Source organism: Triticum dicoccoides, chromosome 1B (genome assembly GCF_002162155.2).
Source record: "Triticum dicoccoides isolate Atlit2015 ecotype Zavitan chromosome 1B, WEW_v2.0, whole genome shotgun sequence".
NCBI classification, from domain to species: Eukaryota; Viridiplantae; Streptophyta; class Magnoliopsida; order Poales; family Poaceae; genus Triticum; species Triticum dicoccoides.
In genome coordinates, this window is record NC_041381.1 from 376,122,199 (window position 1) to 376,136,419 (window position 14,221).

Consider the following 14,221-nt stretch of genomic DNA (forward strand, 5'->3'; position numbering starts at 1 on the left):
TGATCTTCCGAGTCGAAGGTCGGGTCGGCCTTGGGCGCCACCCAACCCGGGGGAGCTCCTTGCCATGCGAGGACAACGCTGATCCGGTGAAAGAACGGCTTGGCGTGGCGGTCTGAGGGTGTCGCTTGTGAGCGGCCGAGGAGGGCCGCGACCGCGTGGGGCGTCTGAGCAGTGAAGTGCGCAGTGAAGAGACGACGCAGCTCCTCCCAAGATGCCACTGTGGACTCGGGAAGGTTGAGCAACCAGGCACGTGGGACGCTAGTGAGGGCCACGGGAAGCCAGTTGGCCATGAGCTTGTCATCTCCCCCGGCCTGAAGGACGGCCTCCTTGTACACCAGCAGGAAAACCACCAGGTCCGCCGTGCCGTTGTAGCGCGGTGGCATCTATGGCTTGAACTTGGGCGGCCACTGCACCCGCTGTAAGGCGGGGGCCAAGGCTCGGAGCCCCCTGGCCCTAGCACTAGCACCGGTCGCCGGGGCCGGAGGCGCGATTTCCTCCATGAGGGCGAAGCACGGTGTTGGCGGAGTGCGGGCCGACGGAAGGAAAGCTCTGGCGCACCCCTACCCGGCGCGCCAAATGTTGGATTTAGGGTTCCGGCAAAACACTTGAGGTTCGAACATTGGGGTGCGCACGAAGATTTCCCCCTACCGAATCTCGCCCTCAGCCTCGCCGCGATCTCTAAGCTTAGCTCAATGAACTCACAACACAAGAGACACAAGATTTATACTGGTTCGGGCCACCGTTGTGGTGTAATACCCTACTCCAGTGTGGTGGTGGTGGATTGCCTCTTGAGCTGATGATGAACACTACAAGGGAAGAATAGCCTCCTGAGGAGAGGTATTCTTGTGCTTGGTGGGTTCGAGGATGAACTGAGTTCGTTTCATCCCCTTCTACTGTGGTGGCTAGTCCTATTTACAGAGGCCCTGGTCCTCTTCCCAAATACTCAGCGGGAAGGAATCCAACAATGGCTAATTTGAAAGGGGACAACTAGTACAAGCTATCCTGACTAAAGGTGGTCTTTGCCTCTCAAAGGCGCTGGTGGTGACACCGTCTTGGGCTCCACGATGACCTCCGTCCTGCCGTCCTGCTGGTCTTGGTCTTGTTGCACCGATATGGAAACCTTTGCCTGATGCCTCGGTGCTTCGCGCCTGCGATTGCCCCTTAGCACCAAAGGGGAAACAAGGACACTGCACGCGCTGGCGCCCGCCTGGCTCCCGCCTGGCCTTGGTCGTCATGGCTTACATCACAGGAACCTTACGAGGTACCCCTTGCCTTGATCTCTCCGCCCCCTTGCGAGCCTGCCTGGTGAGGCTGCTCCTGAGGAGGCCTTGTGTCGCCTGCCTCGTGAGGCTTGGCCCCCTCGCGAGGGTCTTGAGTGTTGGTTGATGAAGACGGGCCGTATTGGGCCACTGGTGGAGCCACGCTGTGGGCCGCAGGCAGGCAAGTCTGGGGACCCCCGTTCCCAGAATGCCGACACCTATTTTGTGCCCCCGGATGCCGATGACCTTAGTCACATAATCCAGCAACCCGACGAATCAGCCCGGAAGCTCTGGACTAGGTTCTTAATTAAAAAGAACCAGATTGTGGATTGTCCGGATGCTAAAGCCCTCGCGGCCTTCAAACAAAGTGTCCGAGATTAGTGGCTCGCCCACCTCGGCCAAGAGAAGTCAAAGTCCATGGCAGTCCTTACCACACTTATGACCCGCTTTTGCGCGGGAGAAGATATCTAGATCGCTCGTAGAAGGAACAACACCAGTGACCCAGGCACCTCTAAAGCCAGGGATGGCAATGGCTAACCACGATGCGACAAGAACAAGCGTCGAAACAATACAGAAGACGGGGTCGTGAACGCCGGATTCAGTGGATCAAAATCCAGTCAGCAGAAGAAGCCATTCAAAGGAAACAAAGATGGTCCATTTAGGATGGATAGAATACTTTATTGGCCTTGCCAGATTCATGACACCCCCGATAAACTTGCCAATCACACCAACATAAACTGTTGGGTCTTTAAACAGGCTGGCAAGCTCAACACCGAACACAAGGGGAAAAGGCCACCCAGCGTGGACGACAATGAAGAGCCTCGCCCACCGAACACAGGGGGGCAGAAGCAATTTTCCCCCGAGGTCAAAACAGTGAATATGATCTATGTCACACACATCCCCAAACGGGAGAGCAAGCGCGCATTAAGGTACGTCTACACCGTAGAGCCGGTCGCCCCAAAATTGAACCCATGGTCGGCTTGCCTGACCACCTTCGATCGAAAGGACACCCGACCAGTATCTGTCATGGAGGATCGATAGCTTTGGTCCTCGACCCAATCATCGACGGATTCCATCTCACGCGAGTCCTCATGGACGACAGCTGCAGCCTTAACCTGCTCTATCATGACACCGTCCACAAAATGGTTATCAATATGTCAAGAATCAAGCCCACTAAAACTACCTTTAAAGGAGTAATACTTGGTGTAGAGGCCCGCTGCTCGTCACAATGACGTTGGAAGTTGTATTCGGCTCGCCCGAGAACTTCCGCAGTGAAGACTTGATCTTCGATATCGTACCCTTCCGAAGTGTCTATCACGCACTGCTCAGACGGACCGCTTTTGCTCGATTCAATGTGGTGCCGCACTATGCTTTTTTAAAGCTCAAGATGCCTGGTCCACGCAGTATTATAACAGTCAATGGAAACACGGAACACTCCCTATGCATAGAGGATCACACCACATCTCTCGTAGCCGAGGTACAGAGTGGCCCACTCAAGCCGCACACCTCGTTGGCCATCAAGCCGCTGAACTTTGTTAAAAGAGTCTGGTCAGTCCCGAAAGCTAGCGGCTCGGTACATCCAGAGCTAAACTAGTAGTTTTGCCTCCATCGATCACCGCGCACACCCGCGGAATTTGTACCGCGCATGCATCATTACACACTCAAAATACCTTGGGCATCGGCAGAGGCAGAATATGGGAAGGTCTATAGTACAGCTCGACCCTATATGATCTTCCACTCTTCTTTGCTTACTTTTTTACCAAAGGTGCATTTGAGCCCATGTATCCTACAGACTTACAAGGACTCACTTCGAGCCCGGTTTCGTACGGCAAACAGAAGACCATTCCCTTCAAGGAACCCCTTTCTACAAGGCGAAAGCGGTGCAGACATGCGGCAGGTCATCCAAAGGACTCTTCAGACCAAACCTTATTTAAAAAGACCTGTACTAAGCTTTTCTCCTTATTATTAGACCCCCGGCATGTAAAATGATTTTGGTGCTTATGGTACCCTGTGTAAGATCATGTCTTGACGTATCAATCAGATTCTAGTAGTGATAATTTTTCTAGTCTCAACTTTATTGATAAAACCGCAGTCCGTCTCTCCAGTTGTCACACATACTTAGGCACCCATTGCCAGGGGCTCTATACGGCCACTTATGAGCCATTAAACGAAAGCCCGAACAACCTTGTAGCACACTTTGGAGTCCCGAGCTTGGCATTATATGCATCGGCTCTGAATCATGTCTTTGGTCAATAGTTGGGTTGCCCGGCTCCTGTGTTTGCTACCCTATGTTCCATTTGTTTGGCTAGGGTAGTAAAGGGAGAACTACTACGATTGTGTTTCTGGTTTGTCCGTTCAAGCCATCTTAGTAGAGAAAGCCGAAAACTGACTGTCATGATGCAGCAAGAGCTGGTCAGCTGTTCGGTGACTTACTAAATCTTTAATGATTTTTCCGTTTTAAACGAAGGACTGCTTTTCCAGTCATATACGTAACGCATCCGCATTCAGATAGTCACATACGTACCAGGGGATATTTTATAGCCCCATCATCAAACTCCTGCGGCTAAGTGAAAGAGGTAAAGCCGTATAGTCCGACTGCCTGGTTTGACGCACTAACACCTCCGTCACGGACCAAGATGTTGGGTCAAGAGTGTTCATGTGTCATTCCGAACACCCCCATAGCATCTACGTGGGGGTTGAAGGCGACGACTGAAAAACTCTCAGGCATACAAAAAACAGCCACACAGGAGGAAAGCAATTTCAGATAATGGTGCAAATATATTACAAAGCCTTAATACCTTCATTGAATATGATGTCCTTTGAGCATTGACCCTCTATCAAACGAGCACCCTCTAGGACGTCATTTAAATAATGCTCAGACATGCGGTGGTTGTTGCCTTTACCGCGACAACAACAACTTTCATCTTGTCCCAGTGCACCTTGACACGGGCGAAAGCCCTCTGTGCAACTACTATGCACACCGACCGTTTGATGGCATCAATTCGGAGCACGGCATCGATAAGTCGCCGCACTAGGCCAAAATAATTGCTCGGAATAGGTTCAACAGGCCATAGCCGGAGTATCACCTCCTTCATGGCCGCTCCAGACATCTTGTGTAACTTGGACCATTGCGCCATTTGGTCGTTCAGCAGCGTCGAACGCTCCTGCATTGCATATTGTGACCAGAACAACTTCTCCATCACATGCCCCTCCTAGGCCCGGTAGAATTGTGCTGCGTCAGCGACGCTCTTCAGTAGATCCACAAAGGAGTCTAGAGACCTCCATAGTCAATTAAGTAAGGCATAACTCTGATCACCAAACTTAGACTGTAAAAGAAAGTGCTTACTAGCCGCTATCTATCCGGCCTGTCGGAGCTCCTCGCGAGCTGCGCAGGATTCGGACCTCGCCTCTTGGGCATCCTCAAGGGCCTTGGTGAGTTCGGCCGCCTTCACTTTATTACCCTCCTCGAGGAGCTTGCACTTGCAAGTTGTGTCCTTGAGCTCTTGCTCAATCTTGGATACGCGCTCCTCGAACTAGCGCCGGGTGGCCTGTTCATCCTTCAAATCGGCAGCCGCTTTCTTAGCGGCCGCATCACTCACCCTTGCCTACTCCTTCGTGCAGGCAAGGTCACTCTTGAGGGTCTCGACCTTAGCAACGCCATCTGCAGTTATGCATATAGCAGCGCGTGAGCTTCACCTAAGCATTTGAATACTAATTCAAATGGAATATGGAGCACTTGAAACATACCTTGCGCTTCGTTGAGCCGCTTGTTAATTCGGATATTGTCCTCATCAACCAACTGTAGTTTCCGCTTCTGTTCGGAAACTTTGGCGGCCTGAGCGGTCGCCGCTACCAGTGAAACCTGATTTTTTTTATCGAAGAAGGCCAAGTATGTTATTTACTGCGGATACCTATAGACCCTCTATTCGTCCTCCTTCATTGGCCAAACAGAGTCTCAGGGCCTACTATCTATATATAGGCCGATTTTTCATGGAAAGCGTCTAAAAGACATTGCATCGCATACCTCGAAGGCTGTCAGTAGGCTCGTGAAGGCTTCATCTAGTCCGCTCTTAGCGGACTAAACTTTTTCAACCACCGTACCCATTAAGGTATGGTGCTCCTCCAAGACGGATCCAGATTGCAGTGCATCCATCAGCTTGTTCAGCGCCTCTGCATTCGTAGAGGTCGCCGTCTCCCCCTCCCGTAGAGGGGGCTGCCGATCTGATTCCGGAACTGTTTGGGTCTCCAGAACAGTATCCGGCTGAGGGTCGGATGACCCAGGACCCCCATTGCCGGTCTCCATAGGGGTTGCGCCCCCATGTTCTCGGCAGCTTCCGGTGCCGCATTGGTCCTCTCTCGCACTTCTTCGATGCCCGGAGAAATCCTTAGGGATGACACCTCGGGATCGTGCGCCCTAGGAGGAGGGGAAGCTCGTGGAGGCGTCTCGCTCTCCATCTTCTCCAGCCAAAGGTCCCCCGATGAAGATGGTTATAGAGGAATGTCGTGAGCCGGACTAGTGTATGAAACTGGATATTGATCTTATAATCTATAAAAAAGATCAGATGTATACAAGGTATCCAAAGGTACTCACGATTCGGCAAGGGGCTTGGTGCAGGGGCGGTGCTTGGGAACGGCCTCGGTGCCCGAATCTGAGTCATCGAAGAGGGATACCCTTCCCCTCTTGGATGCCCCCTCCTTCAGATCTACGGAGGCCGCTCTTTTTTCCCGTTGGGAGGAGGGTTCTCTACTTCTTCTTCTTCCTCCTCCTCCTCCTCGTCCTCGTCTTCCTCGCCAGAGGAAGGAGCTTCGATTCCTTCAGACACGACGCCCAAAGTCTCTTCGGGATGGAGGTCGCCTTGGGCCTCCTTGGTCTTCTTCTTCTTGTCCTTCTTTGCCGGCGCCTGGTAGGGCGCCGGGACCATCATCTTCATTAATAGAGGGTTGGCTGAGTTTTAGGGGAGCGGGGCCGGACACTTAATCCGCTCAGCCTTATTTACCTAGTCCTGTCCAGGAGATGGAATTTTCAGGACCCCTCCCTAAGATCGACAAGCTAAGTAGTGTTCGGAAATATGATACTTACTGGGGATGCCAGATTGTTGCAGTCAAGGCCAGTGTCATCGGACGTCCGTGGCCACGACTTCTGCTTCTTCAAGAGTAGCTTCCAGATCCCTTTGTGCGTCATGCCAAAGAAGTGATGCAGGGTCCATGGCCCCTCTAGATTGAACTCCAACATTTTGAGAGGCCGTCCTTGGCAAGGGAGAGCTCGGCAGATGAGCATCACCTGAATCACATCAGCTACGGTGATGTCCTTTTTATCATGCTCTTGATACGCTTCTACAGTGATGACACTTCGTCAAGAGACCCCCAATCTAGGCCCTTGTTGGTCCAGGATGTGAGCTGCAGCAGAGATCCAGATCTGAAAGCATGAGCAGCAGCCCATTTGGTGCCGCGGGGTTCGGTGATATAGAACCACTCCTGCTGCCACACCTTGACAGTATCCACAAATCTTCCTTTGGGCCAAGAAACGCGGTTGAGCTTGCTCACCATGGCGCCGCCGCACTCGTCGTGTTGGCCTTCAACCACCTTCGGCTTCACATTGAAAACTTTGAGCCATAAGCTGAAGTGTGGAGGGCGAGGGACGCGGAGAAATGCCTCACACACGACGATAAACGTCGAGATGTGAAGGAAGGAATTCGAGGCAAGATCATGGAAATCCATCCCATAGTAGTATATGAGACCTCGGACGAAGGGGTGAAGGGTGAACCCAAGTCCTCGGAGGAAGTGAGGGATAAAAACCACCCTTTCACCGCGCTCTAGGGTGGGGCTGATCGGCCCTGGGGTTGGAAGCCTATGTTTTGATCTCCGCAGTCAGGTACCTCGCCTCCCGCAGATCCTGGACGTTCTTCTCTGTTACGGAGGATGCCATCCACTTTCCCTAAAAGCCAGATCTGGCCATTGCTGGAGAAGTTGGGGTGGAAGGAAAGTTTGGAACTTGAGCACTGGGGCTCAGGGGATTGAAAGGCAGAGGAAGAAGAAGGCGTGAGGTGAATAGATGGGTCTTTGTCCTCTTATAGAGGCAATGAATATCAAGCGCCCCGTCATAAGCCTTAAATCTCGCCTATTCCCAAGGGGACGTGTGAACGGCACAATTGGATTACCCAAAACCCCTATTGATGAGAATCCCGTGATAAGGGGACACGATCTCTGCTTTGACAAGATGTGTGATTGGCCGTACCTCAAAATGTGAAACAAGGATGTCAAACGGTTCAGAATAATAATAAGGCCAGAAAATAGCATCTCGCCAAAAAAGTGGCACGTGGACGTGACTTATTTTAAGTATTGTTGCTTTTTACAGCTTAGGGTTGTACGTGTTAGGCAGGGCCGGACACAGCTCTTGTGCGCGGAAGGCTACTTTGTAGTATTCGGAAAGGGAACCCGCCTTGCAATGCCGAAGACAATCTGCGCGCCGGACACATCGTCATTGAAGCCTGGTTCAAGGGCTACTGAGGGAGTCCTAGACTAAGGGGTCCTCGGGTGGCCGGCCTATGTGACATGGGCCGGACTGATGGTCCATGAAGATACGAGATAGAAGGACATCCCCCATGTCCGGATGGGACTCTCCTTTGCGTGGATAGCAAGTTTGGCATTCAGATCATGTACTTTCCTTTCTCTGTAACCGACTATGTACAACCGTAGATCCCTCTGGTGTCTATATAAACCGGAGGGTTTAGTTCATAGGGGGCAACAAAATCATACATGCTAGACATCTAGGGTTTAGCCATTACAATCTTGAGGTAGATCAACTCTTGTAACCCCTATAATCATCAAAGTCAATCAACGAGGAAGTAGGGTATTACCTCCATTAAGAGGGCCCAAACCTGGGTAAACATCGTGTCCCCTGCCTCCTTGTCACCTTCGATCCTTAGACGCATAGTTCGGGACCGCCTACCCGAGATCTGCCGGTTTTGACACCGACAACCACTACAAGGGACAGATGACCCGGGTTATCAACCCGGGGCAGGTGATCCACCTGGCTCCATGTTATTGTGTACTCTGACCATCTCAAATACTATGGAACGGTCGGCTCAACAGCATGAACCGCCCGCTTATGAACTTTTTGATCACGCTTGCAAATACTCATAGTGAAGACGTGATACTGGCCACTGTTTAACTCCTAAGGATTACTATGATACAAACTTGTTGTTCTACTAATTGCCCTGACCGGACTATTGGTTATGATCCCCATGATTTCCTTGGTTCTGATACTCGGAGTTTGAGTCGCCTCCGACGAAGCTGGCTGTTGGGAAACCGCCTGAGCCTGACCCACCAAATGGCACATTATCATTACCATGATGCTGAAAAGATTGGTTTTTGATCTCCCGCATGATATAACAATCCTTCCAGGCATGACGAGACGATTTGTTAAAATAACCGTGCTTTGGACAAGGGGCATTGAGTATTTCCTCAAGATTCCTGGACCTCCCTTCATTGAAGGGAAACTTGCCATTCCCATTACGACGTTGATTCTTATACCCAGTGTTGGTGTTAGCCACCAGATCTGACCCGCCAACGGGGTGTCTGCACTTACCACCATTACCCTGGTTATTGCCATTGTGCCCTGCCACATGCTGCTGCTAGCCCTTACCACCGCCTTTTTTCTTGCCCTTATTGTACTTATCATCATCAGAACTAGGGTCCTTTGTATTATCAGAGTCCGCATATTTGGTGAGAGCACCCATGAGGTCACCCAGGTCCTGGCACTTGCGCTTGAGCCGCGCGAGCTTCAGCTTAAGGGGTAGGAACTGACAGTTCTTCTCCAAAATCAGAACAACCTAAGCCGCCGCAATGTTGTCTGATGAGTGGATGATAGTGGAGACCCGCCGAGCCCAATGATGGGTCGACTCATCCTCATGATGTACAGAGTGCTCCAAATCGACAATCATCATTGGCTACTTGTGTCTTCCTTGAAAGTTCTTGATGAAAGGCACCTTTAATTCCGCCCATGAGCTGATGGAATTAGGGGGCAGCTTTTTTTTAACCACGTGTGTCGTGGAATTGTCACGACAGATGCCCTAGCATGAGGACTTAGGTGTGGAGCCATCACAACGTAGTTAGCTTGAAGGGGTTAAAACAGGAAAAGGGACACAGAGAGTTTATACCGGTTCATCCCCTCGCGGTGGAGGTAAAGGCCTACTCCAGTTTGGGATTGTATTGCTAGGGTTTTGATTACCAGGGAGAGAATACGCTTGACCTAATTCTCGGTCTCTCCTTTTCTCTCCTAACCCTCCACCGGGTCACCTCTTTATATACACAAGCTGATGCCCGACCGCTTACGGAGTCTTGGCCGGCTCATACACAATGTGTCCATCTCGGTGACAGACCTAATCCTTCCTTAACATACAAGTTAAACATATGGCGGTTTATGCCCATGGGCCTCAAGTCGCCTCCGAGTCTTGGGCCTTCAGTAAGCTTGCCTCATGAACCGCCATCTTCAACATCTTCTTGGGCCTTCTCATTATGAACGGCCAGTGGTATGACTCGGCCCCTCCTCGGCAGGTCATACCCAATAGTCATATCCCCAACATTAGGCCCCAGGTTGATGTGAACTTGTTCATATAAATCTTCAACACATAGAAAAAAATCCTTCCTCGTCAATCCTTATGAAATCTTACAAACCCGCCATGACGTCAGCTCACAGAATCCCGGTAAGCCGCCATGACGTCATCTCACATTAATGTCACATGAAGCCCAAATCTTAATATGCCTTCTCTTTTGATGAATCTCCAAAAATCGAGGCGTGTGTGCTGTCCCATATCCATTTTTAGCCTCCTCGATTCTCGCGCATGCCATCTATCCACTGCCTTATAAATAGGGCCAGGGGTCCTTTTCATTTCCCCCTGCCGCCTCATCTTCATCCTCTTACCCACGACGCCTCCAGCGCCTAAGCTCCGCCACCGCCATCGACCTTCACCACTGCCTCAACCTCGGCCGCTGCATCAACCTAAACGTACCAGAGCTCGTCTGCGCGCCTCCACTATTCAATAACCTCGGTAAGCTTTTCTCCTTTCGTCACTGTAGATCCCATTAGGGTTTTCTCGAGTTCTTCAGAGTTCATCTCCGTTCCTCTTGGTTCATCCCTATCTTCTGTCGTTTGGATCTAAACTTAGTGCTCATCTTGCGCGGCATCAGCTTTAGCACTCCTTTTTTATATTTGAATGCTTCCTCTCTGTGAGAGATCCCATCTGAGCACATGAACTGCTCTGCTGCCGCAACTTAGGTTTAGAAATTTCTTCATTATTTGAACTGTTGTAGATCCACAATTATAACATCGATCTGTGAAAGCTATTTGTCCAACCCTTAGTAATTTTTCACACATAGATCTGAAAATTGATAGCTGTGTGGGCGGCTTAACTTATAAAGCACAACACGCTAGGTACCATTAGTCTCTTCTTAAGCCACCAATAGTTTGCCTTGCATAGCTCCGATGTTATCCTTCGGGTTAACACACTGCATGCTTATCGTCTTTACCCATGAACCGATGACCGGCTTAACAACATAATCTTAAACCGGCAAAATTTTCCTTTTCAGATCACCATAAAAAATGACAAAGACATTCACTGCATGCAACTGGTCCTCATCCCAGGTCATGGAGGAAGATATGAACAACTTTGTTGAGACTGGCATCTTAGCCAAGAAACATGACATCCACTGGAGGGTCCCAGGCCTCGAAAATCCTCCTGAGCCCAAGGAAGGAGAAATAATTGTATTCACTGATCACATGATCAGGGCGTTACCCCGCCCGGTTCAAAATTCTTCTGGGACGTGTTGCACTTTTTACAGCTTCATCCTCAAGACATTGGTCTAAACTACATTTCCAATATTTGCAACTTCCAAGTCTTCTGTGAAGCTTATCTTCAAGAAGAGCCAACTATTGAACTATTCAGGGAGTTTTATTACTTAAACCGGCAGACAGAGTTTACCGACAGCCCCAGTTTAGAACTAGGCAGGGTTTCAATTCATAAGAGGAAATAAGCTTTCTTCCCATATGCCAAACCGCCCATTCATCCCAAGGACTGGAACCAGACTTTCTTTTATTGCCAAGACACCTCTCCAGCGGGTGAGAATCCCCTGCCGGGTTACCGTGATCACCGGCTCGACAACACACATCCACTCCCACCGTGGATCAGCACAAAGGAACGGGCCAAGTATGCATCCAACTTTTCAAAGATCCGAGCCTTCATGGCTAACAGCTTAACCGACATCGACCTTATTCGGTGCTGGGTCTCCTGGAGAATCATGCCATTAAGTCGCCGCCCCGGCTTAATGTGCGAGTACACCGGCAACTTTAAGGATCCCCCACGCCACTGTGAAATTCAACTGTCTGATGCCGAAGTGAAAGTACAAGTGCTCCCTGGGTGATTTTGGTAATTAATGACAACATATCTCTTGTTGGACTAATACTTTCATCTAGTATATTTCAGATAAGTTCATCAATGGAGTGGCATGGACAAGAGGATGTGGAACCCCTTCAAGATGCTAAGGACAAAGGATTGTCCCAAGCTCAAAGCTCAGGACTCTACATTTTCTATTTCAGTGATCCAAGATCACATTGAGTCCATAAGAAAGCCAATACTATTAAAAGGGGATGAGGTGTTGCTTAATGGCTTGCTTGCTCAAAGTGCTTAGTGATATGCTCCAAAGCCCTCAACCACTTTCTCACATCCACATATGTCCCAAACCAAAAGTCAAACTCGGCCCCACCGATTTGATCCATCCGGCACCATCGAGTTCATTTGACATAGCCACTGCCAAAAACCTTAGTCACTTCGGTCTCACCGATAGGGATCTTGGTCTCACCGAGATGGTCTTGCAAACTCTCTATTGTCTATTGCAATATTTTTGGTCACACTGAGAATATGTAATCGGTCACACCGAGTTTGCCTGACCAACTCTCTATTTTACTTATGAGCAAATCGGCCCCTCCGAGTTGTGTAATCGGTCAAACCAAGATGAGGTTTTACCCTAACCCTTGCACATCGGTCCCACCGAGTTGATCATATCGGTCCCACCGAAATTGCCTAACGGTCACATATGTACTGAATCGGTCTGACCTAGTTTTCTGATTCGGTCCCACCGAGTTTGGTATAATGTGTGTAATGGTTAGATTTTATGTGGAGGCTATATATACCCCTCCACCCTCTCCTCATTCGTGAGGGAAGCCATCAGATTGTGCCTACACTTCCACTACTCATTTTCTGAGAGAGAGCCGCCTACTCATGTATTGTGACCAAGACATTCCAATCCAACCATATGAATCTTGATCTCTAGCCTTCACCAAGTTGCTTTCCACTCAAATCATCTTTCCACCAAATCCAATCCTATGAGAGTGAGTTGAGTGTTGGGGATACTATCATTTGAAGCACAAGAGCAAGGAGTTTATCATCAACACACCATCTATTACCTTTTGGAGAGTGGTGTCTCCTAGATTGGTTAGGTGTCACTTGGGAGCCTTCAACAAGATTGTGGAGTGAACCAAGGAGTTTGTAAGGGCAAGGAGATCGCCTACTTCATGAAGATCTACCCTAGTGAGGCAAGTCCTTCATGGGAAATGGTCATGGTGGGATAGACAAGGTTGCTTCTTCGTGGACCCTTCGTGGGTGGAGCCCTCCGTGGATTCACGCAGCCGTTACCCTTCGTGGGTTGAAGTCTCCATCAATGTGGATGTACAATAGCACCACCTATCAGAACCACGCTAAAAACATCTGTGTCTCCAATTGCGTTTGCACACTCCAATTCCATCCCTTTACTTTCTTGCAAGTTGCATGCTTTACTTTCCGCTGCTCATATACTCTTTGCATGCTTACTTGATATGTATTGTGAATGGTTAAACATATGCTAAATCTCCACTTAAACTTGAGAAACTTAAAAACTGCCAACTTTGTGTGTTAAGGGTCTATTAACCCCGCTCTAGACACCTCTTCTCGATCCTTTCAATTGGTATCAGAGCTTTGGTCTCCATTGCTTTGGTTTAAACACCATTGGAGGAAGATGGATGCGTCTACTTTGGGAAGTCTTAGACATAGAGTGCCTATACTTGATGGAGAGTACTTTCATGAGCGGAAAAATGAGATGCTTGTGATTTTCAATGAATATCATTTGAACAAGTACATTACTAGCCCTTGTGCACCTCATGTTAATCCTATGCATCCTACCCTTGATGAGTCAATTGACATGATTCGCAATCTTAGAACTGTTAATCTTATCACTAGAGGTTTGCTTAGAAACTTGATAGGTTGCTTGCCTACTCTTAAGTGTGCCTAAACTGTATGGAAATTTCTTGAGGAACAATTTCCAAATTATTCCTTGCAAAATCTAGATGAGATTCTTCATACGTCTATTGCCTTGAGTAAGATGAATTCCAATGATCCTAAGTTTGGTGATTGTCAATTTGAGCTTACAAATCTTATGTGTGCCAAAGGAGATGTTGGAGTTATTAGCAATATTATTTCTGGAGCTATTACAATTAATAAAGAAGATCATTGTCAAACCCTTTAATCTAAGGAATCGCCCTCTCTAGGAATTGATCCACCACATGATGATGTTGAACATGGATACTATGATGAGGATGATGATAGTGACTTTGATCTTGATGATGCAATGAGACACTTTGGTCTTATGGCAAATCTTCGGGGATACATGGCAGGAGGAAAGGAATGGGTCCTTGATAGTGGATGTACCAATCACATGACCGGAGATAAAGATACCTTTCACGAGCTTGCTGAAAATGACGGCCCTCGAAAGTATGTCACTTTTGGTGATAACTCAAAGGGTAAGGTGGTTGGCCTCGGTAAGGTGGCCATCTCACATGATAGCTCCATACAAAATGTCATGCTCGTTGAATCTCTTGGCTATAATCTGCTTTCCATTTCTAGACTAGCTGACTTTAGCTTCAATGTCCTATT